This window comes from Humulus lupulus, chromosome X (assembly GCF_963169125.1).
Source record: "Humulus lupulus chromosome X, drHumLupu1.1, whole genome shotgun sequence".
NCBI lineage: Eukaryota > Viridiplantae > Streptophyta > Magnoliopsida > Rosales > Cannabaceae > Humulus > Humulus lupulus.
Genome location: NC_084802.1, coordinates 38,334,443 through 38,341,168, shown reverse-complemented (window position 1 = coordinate 38,341,168; position 6,726 = coordinate 38,334,443).

Sequence of the window (6,726 nt, the reverse complement as noted above, 5' to 3'; positions counted from 1 at the left end):
CGAGTCATTTGGCCAAAATCGTGTAACTAAGCATGATTAGCGGTTTAGGGATTAAAAATTTTGGTTAAGATGTAACGTTTCACTAGAACGTTTAATATATATACATTGGGATCCCAAAAATATAGTTTCAGAGTCTATTACAGAAAAATATTTACAACACGCCGATCTAAGCAACAAAACAGGGTTTAACCCTAGTTCCTCTTAAAACCTCAGCCATGGCGGACGAGCAGTTGCATATGTACACGTCATCACCTAAGCTCTCCAACTCAAGGATGGTCCAGCTTCCTTTTGCCTTTACTTGCACCACATAGCACCCGTGAGCCGAAGCCCAGCAAGAAAACACAATATAGCATGATATAATATCAACAGTAATTGTAATGATTATTCAGGACCAACAATCCAAACAAATAGGTGACTAACACAAGAGTCACAAATGTGGGGACAGCACCCTTTAGCCATGTGACGATAGGGTCACCAGGGCTTAGCTGGTAGGTTGTCCTTTCATAAGTTTGATCAGGACAGGTGCATGGTGAATGGTCACCAACATAACCTTCCTCCCGACTCTAGAGTCGTAACTATGGACAGCGTCCCCTAGCCATGTGACAAATAGTCACCGGGGCCATATGCCCTGGCTATGAACATCTGGTCTTAGACCAGGCAAGCGCTTATAAGTTCTTCGACCCTAGGGTCGGTCCAGCATTAATGCCATAGAGCCATTCAATGCTGATATCGATTAGATCTAATCTTCATTCGGCCCTGCGTCCTCGACGCTCATGCCGTTTCTGACCCTCAGGTCAGTGAAACACGACCAGTGCTCAACCCATTGTGAACCTAACTAATAAGTCACAGCCTCACAGATGGATCTGACATCATTGCTGATTCTGACTAATAAGTTAGTGCCATACGAAAGTAAGTCATGCCACCAAACATATGTCACATATCCAATATCCATAAACAACGTATTCAGCATGCTTACTTAACAAGTATTAATACAATTAGGACCATGCACAAACCCAGAGGCACAAGCTCTGAACAATATCATAATCAGTACTCAAAGCATGTCCTAATCACATGTTTTTCATGCATCACATACATTATACTTAACAATCCAACTTTCACCAATCATAGCCATGCATGTCACGCTCAATAATCAACCAACATGCATCAAGAATAACCATGCATGTCATACTCAAAAATCAACCAACATGCATCAATAATAGCTATGCATGTCACATATACACAGGGTGCAGTTTTCTTACCTCCGGTTCGAGTGAGAATTAGAACAAGAACGACCCCTGAGAACGATCGATCCTTAATCCTTTAACGGTCACCTAGTCATAACCAAAACAATCTCCAATTAATGAAAATTACCAAAGATAGGGTCTTAACCTAAACCCCACTCTCGGGACCTCGAAACATGCCCACATAGTGAGTAGATTCGATCCCGGGCCTTAAGGATTGAAACCCCAAGCCAAAAGCCCTTAAAATCACCCAAAACAGGGTTCTGAAGGAATAGGGTAGCGCTACAGCGCTGCCCTTCTAGCGCCCCAGCGCCCAAGACAGAACCACAACCGCCCTACTGAAGCCCTGTGTAGCGCTATAGCGCCCTTTGATGGGCGCTGTAGTGCTACCCCCAGACAGAGCCACCCCTGAAGCTTCCTTCTTCGACTCCTTCAATTCTAACTCAATTCCAATGCTTCCAAATCCCATTTTTTGTGCCAAATGAACCCATAAACCATCTCCACATATCCTAGGGACCACAACCCCAAGAACCCTAGCCAAAACTCCAACCAATTCCTAAGTTTCCAACCCAAAAACTAGCTGAAACTTAACTTAGAAAACAGAGCAAAAGCAAGAGTTCTAGTGGCTAGAAACTCACCTCAATTTCAGCAACACGCCCTCTTCAATGGTGGAGCATAACCCTAGCTTGGCTAAGCTTGGTTCCTTGGCTTGATTCCTCAAACTGAGCTTAAAAATCCAAAGAGAAATGAAGAAGAAAATCTATCGGGAGAGAAGGAAAAGAAGCTCTGTTTTTGTTACTCTTCTACAGCCTTAATGGCTAATATATCTCCTTTGAGGGGAAAGGACCTAAATACCCTTAGGTCTAAAATAAAACCTTAACAGCCACCATGGAAAAACTGTCCTTTCGCACCTATTTCATTAATCACAATTAACACCCTCCAACTCCAGCTATTCTCAATAACCTCAAACACCAATAATCCATGCCCCATTACCCTTTAATTCCCGGTAATGCTCTAATCATTAAATTCACCCCAAGACTCACCCCAAGCCCTGGACTTAAACCCGTTATGACTAGACCGAGCACTTGCATTTCATGATCGTCTCATGCCGACTAGCCCGAACCAATCCACCTTATAATGTGGCTATATTAATTAATCACAAACATGCACCCAAAATACACAATTACGCCCACAACAGCCAAATTACCAAAATGCCCTTATAATTATAAATACTCCCATATGCACGCATTTATCATCATATAATAATATAATTCACATAAACATGCATATGATCATTAAATAGCATCATAACTCAATTATGGCCCTCCCGGCCTCCTAATCAAGTTCCTAACCCTTATTAGGAAATTCGGGGCATTACACCTTCCCTTCGTGCCCAGAAAACCCATCATTTTAAAGCCCAAAACCACCCCTAAGCTTCCTACTTCAACACCCAGCATATCCCCAACTCATGCTACACAATTTCAACAGAAATTTAGCTCAATAAACCATAGAAGATTCACCTCCAATCCTTGAGACTCTAAGAACACAAACACCCTCTTATAACCAGTCAAAACTCAAACTCAGATCATCAATTCATAAAGCAAGGCTTACTTTCTTGATTGAACTCTTCCCTTAGCCAAAACCCAGTTGATTCCAAGGATTTCCCCAGCTCAATTCCACCGTAAACATCAATTGAGTAATACCCTCAATAATCCAGCTAAAGCTTAAGGTTGAATTTCAAATAAACAAATGGATTAAACCCGTACCTTGATCTTGATTCAGTCCTGGTTAATTCACTGAGCTAAGCCTCAAGATTACTCTTGAATCCCTCTAAACTTCCAGCAATTCTTCAGCTATCCTCAATTCCCTTGAGTGCTTCTAGTTAGTTCCCTTTGTTTTTTTCTTAAGAGTGAGAGTGAGAGTAACCAGCTGAGTAGAATTTAGGTCGGTTTATTATTTTTTTCCTAAAGGCTTCCTAACCTTTGTCTTACTTGTTAAGCTAATCCCAAAGCTTGGGGTGCTGGAACCGTCCCCGAGGCCAAAACGGTAAAATCCCCCAATATTCCCGCCTAGACATCCTAACCTCAAATATATCTCCATATATTTATTTTCGTAACCCAATAGTTCAATTCACTACCCGATACCTAAAATACCCCTGATTTATCCAAAGTCATATCTTAAATCCCGTTGTGACTTTTCCCGCTATCTGACCCTAGGATCGTCTCAAGTCGTGCTCTGCGAACCTGTCCACATAATAATGTGGTTCTCACATATATCACATAGATATTCATATTATCACACAATATCATTAATTATCATATAATCATTACTAAACATATAATTACTCATTTAAATCACAATTATTCCATTAATGCCCTCCTGGCACACTAATCAAGGCCCTTAAGGCTTATTAGCGATTTTGGGTCGTTACAAATACCCGGCTCGGGGGAGCCTAGGGGTATTTTCGAGAATTTAGAATAGAAATTGGGGATTATTAGACATTGGGAAAATAACTGGTGATTAATTGGATGACGTGATTTAAGTGATAAATATTAGGGGCAATTGAGGAATTAGCGGGAACTAGGAGCAAAATGGCCAAATTAACCTTTGGGAACCCTTGAGAGATTTAAATGGTTAGATGGGCAAGTGTGTCATTTGGTTGTGGAGGATATACTCTGGATTGTTAGAACAATACATAAAGTTATAGAATAATCTAAGCAAAGAAAAGAAAGAAAATTCTCTCAACTCACTCCCTCTTGTGTTGGGGCTTTGAATTTGCTGAAGGAAACTAAGCTTGGATTGAGGCTAGAAGTTGGCAAGAATCATCTGGGGAGTCTGGGAGTCTAAACTCAAGAATTGGAGGATTGAAGCTAAGGATTAGCTGCCATGGAGGTAAGGTTTCAAGCCTTTGAATTTGCTGAGTTTTAGTTGAGTTTGATTTCTGAATTTGGGTTTTTAGATAGAGTTTTAAGGACTTAAGCTTGGGAATCTGAGGATTTAAAGCTTGGAATGGCATTAGAGGCAACCTAGGGTCGAATTCCTCTCTAAGGTAAGGATTTCTTCAATATTCTGAGAAGTTTTCTGGTTTTTAGTTGGGGTTCTTGAGCTTCAATGCTTAATTTTGATTTCTGTGTTTGGTGAGGTTTTTAGCTAAGCTTTGATGTTTCTATATTGTTTTGGGTGAGCTATAGTAGTTTATGGACTCAATTTTGAGTTTGGATGATGATTGGAGAGGATTTTTGGAGCTTTGGCTCGAGGAGATTCGAAGAGGGAAACCTAGAAATTTGTATTTCTGGCACTAGCGTTGTAGCGCTAGGTTGGGAGTAATACAATGCTAGGCTGCGTTTCTTGGGGGGGGGGGGGGGGGGGGGGGGCTAGAGTCTCTGACTCTAGCGCTGTAGTGCCCAATAAGTAGTGTTGTAGCACTACTCAGCTTCCTCAACTTGGTTTTTGGATACTTTTTAGGGTTTTTGTTTGGGGGCTCGGGGGACGATTTCACCACTTCGTTTGGTGGAATTGGAGGTCCCGAGAGCGCGAGTTTCACCTTGGGATTGTCCTTTGGAATTTAAACTCATCAAAGTACCATTTATGGATTGTAACTAGGTTTATCGCCAAGGCTCAAAGCTATGGATCGTGCTCGAAGCCATTTTACCTTCTCCGCTCGGAAATTAAAGGTAAGAAAACTGCATCCTTATGTGTGGCTGTGATGGGACTAAGGGCTCTTTATATCTGAATACTATTGTTGTATGATTATGATATGCCATGAGAGCATGAAATAAACAGCCTAAGAGTGCCAGGATTGATATTTGCATACAAGACGCGGCTCGGCCATTGGTAGCTGAGGAAAGCTTAATAATCACTGAGCTCGGCTTAAGTGGGCCAGAGTCAGTGGGATAAACACTGGGCTCGGCCTAAGTGAGCCAGAGACAGTGGGTTAAATAGAGGGTGCGGCCTAAAGGCGTTGACCCTGAGTATTGTATGATGATTTTGATTAACTATTGATTATGAATGTGTTTACTGTTATTAATCTGATGCTTGTGGCTTGTTGAATACCTGGACAATAGACTGATGATTCTTTGTTTGTCGTCACTGATTTTGTGCCTGTTATGGCCTGCTTAATATCTGGTTAATATCTTATGAATCATTTGATTGTTTGGATTGTTTATGCTATGCTATATATTTTTCTTGCTGGGCCTCGGCTCACGCGTGCTATGTGGTGCAGATAAGGCAGGGGTTTGATGGTTCAACCATGAGTTGGAGAGCTTTGGGGGCGAGGTGTACATTGTTAGCTGCTCGTCCACCACGGTCGAGGGATTGTACAGGGACGGAAACCTAAAATGTGTTTTTTCCATTAGAGTGGCCTTAATTGTATATAACTTTTGGAATTTTGTAAATCTGTTCTTTAAACCCTGTTTTTGGGATCCCATGTACTAAACATTTGTTTTAATGAGAAATTATCCATTTATGGCCAAAATATTTTAACCCTAACTTGTTTATGATTCTAGGATCACATTTTCATTTAAATGACTTGATTAGCAAGTCTTGCACTATTTAAAACACACAGTGTAACGGTCTTGGTTATCCAGGGCGTTACATATAGTATAGTGCGTTAAGGATTAGGGTGCACCCATGTGTAGACTGAAAAGGGGATTGTTCGTGGTTCATGATGGATAAAGGAATAAGAACATAGATGCTCTACATGGGACTTTAAATTGACAATAATGTCGGTTAGCATCGGTTAGGGTGAGGTAACGACCGGGATTGGTATAGAACCTGTGATTGATAATCAACAAATATACCTCTATGAAGAATGAAATATAAAAGGAGGATCTTGTAGGAATGATTAAGAATCCTACTATTTGAGCATGGATAGTTTAAGATATGAGGATCGGATGAGAGATCCGATGGATGCTGGCGTTGAGATGGAGATCCTAGATGAATCTTATACTACCCCGTATGATTGTTGTATCCAAGAATTTTGAATGGGCATTAAGACCTAAAATTTGTATACATGAAGGCACACTGCCTAATCTTTTAGGGAGTGAGAAATGATAAACAGAAGCCAGAAGGGCTATTATGATTCTAGGATATCTGGGAGTTAGTATGAGGGATATATTTATGGACTGCAAAGGTGGATCACCTCATATTGCAGATGAGATGAGTGGATGCAAAAAGTTGTGACTTGACATATTGGGTTAACACACTATGGTTTTTTGTGAGTGAGATGTCAAAAGAGGGAGTGTGTACGAGAGGAGATCGTTCGTCTCCACTGGACGCCAAAGTCGATAGTATCGGATTGAGACCCTTAGGTTCTGAAAAAAATGTTCATAGAGGGCGATGAGTATAAGATTGGGATTTTGAATTAATGGTTACCTTCAGACAGACTGACAACTTGAGGGAACAACTCAGGCTTTAAGTATTTTACTTTGAATGTGTAAGTTTTTTAGATATTGAGGTAGATACGGTCCCTGGAGTGGATTGTCAC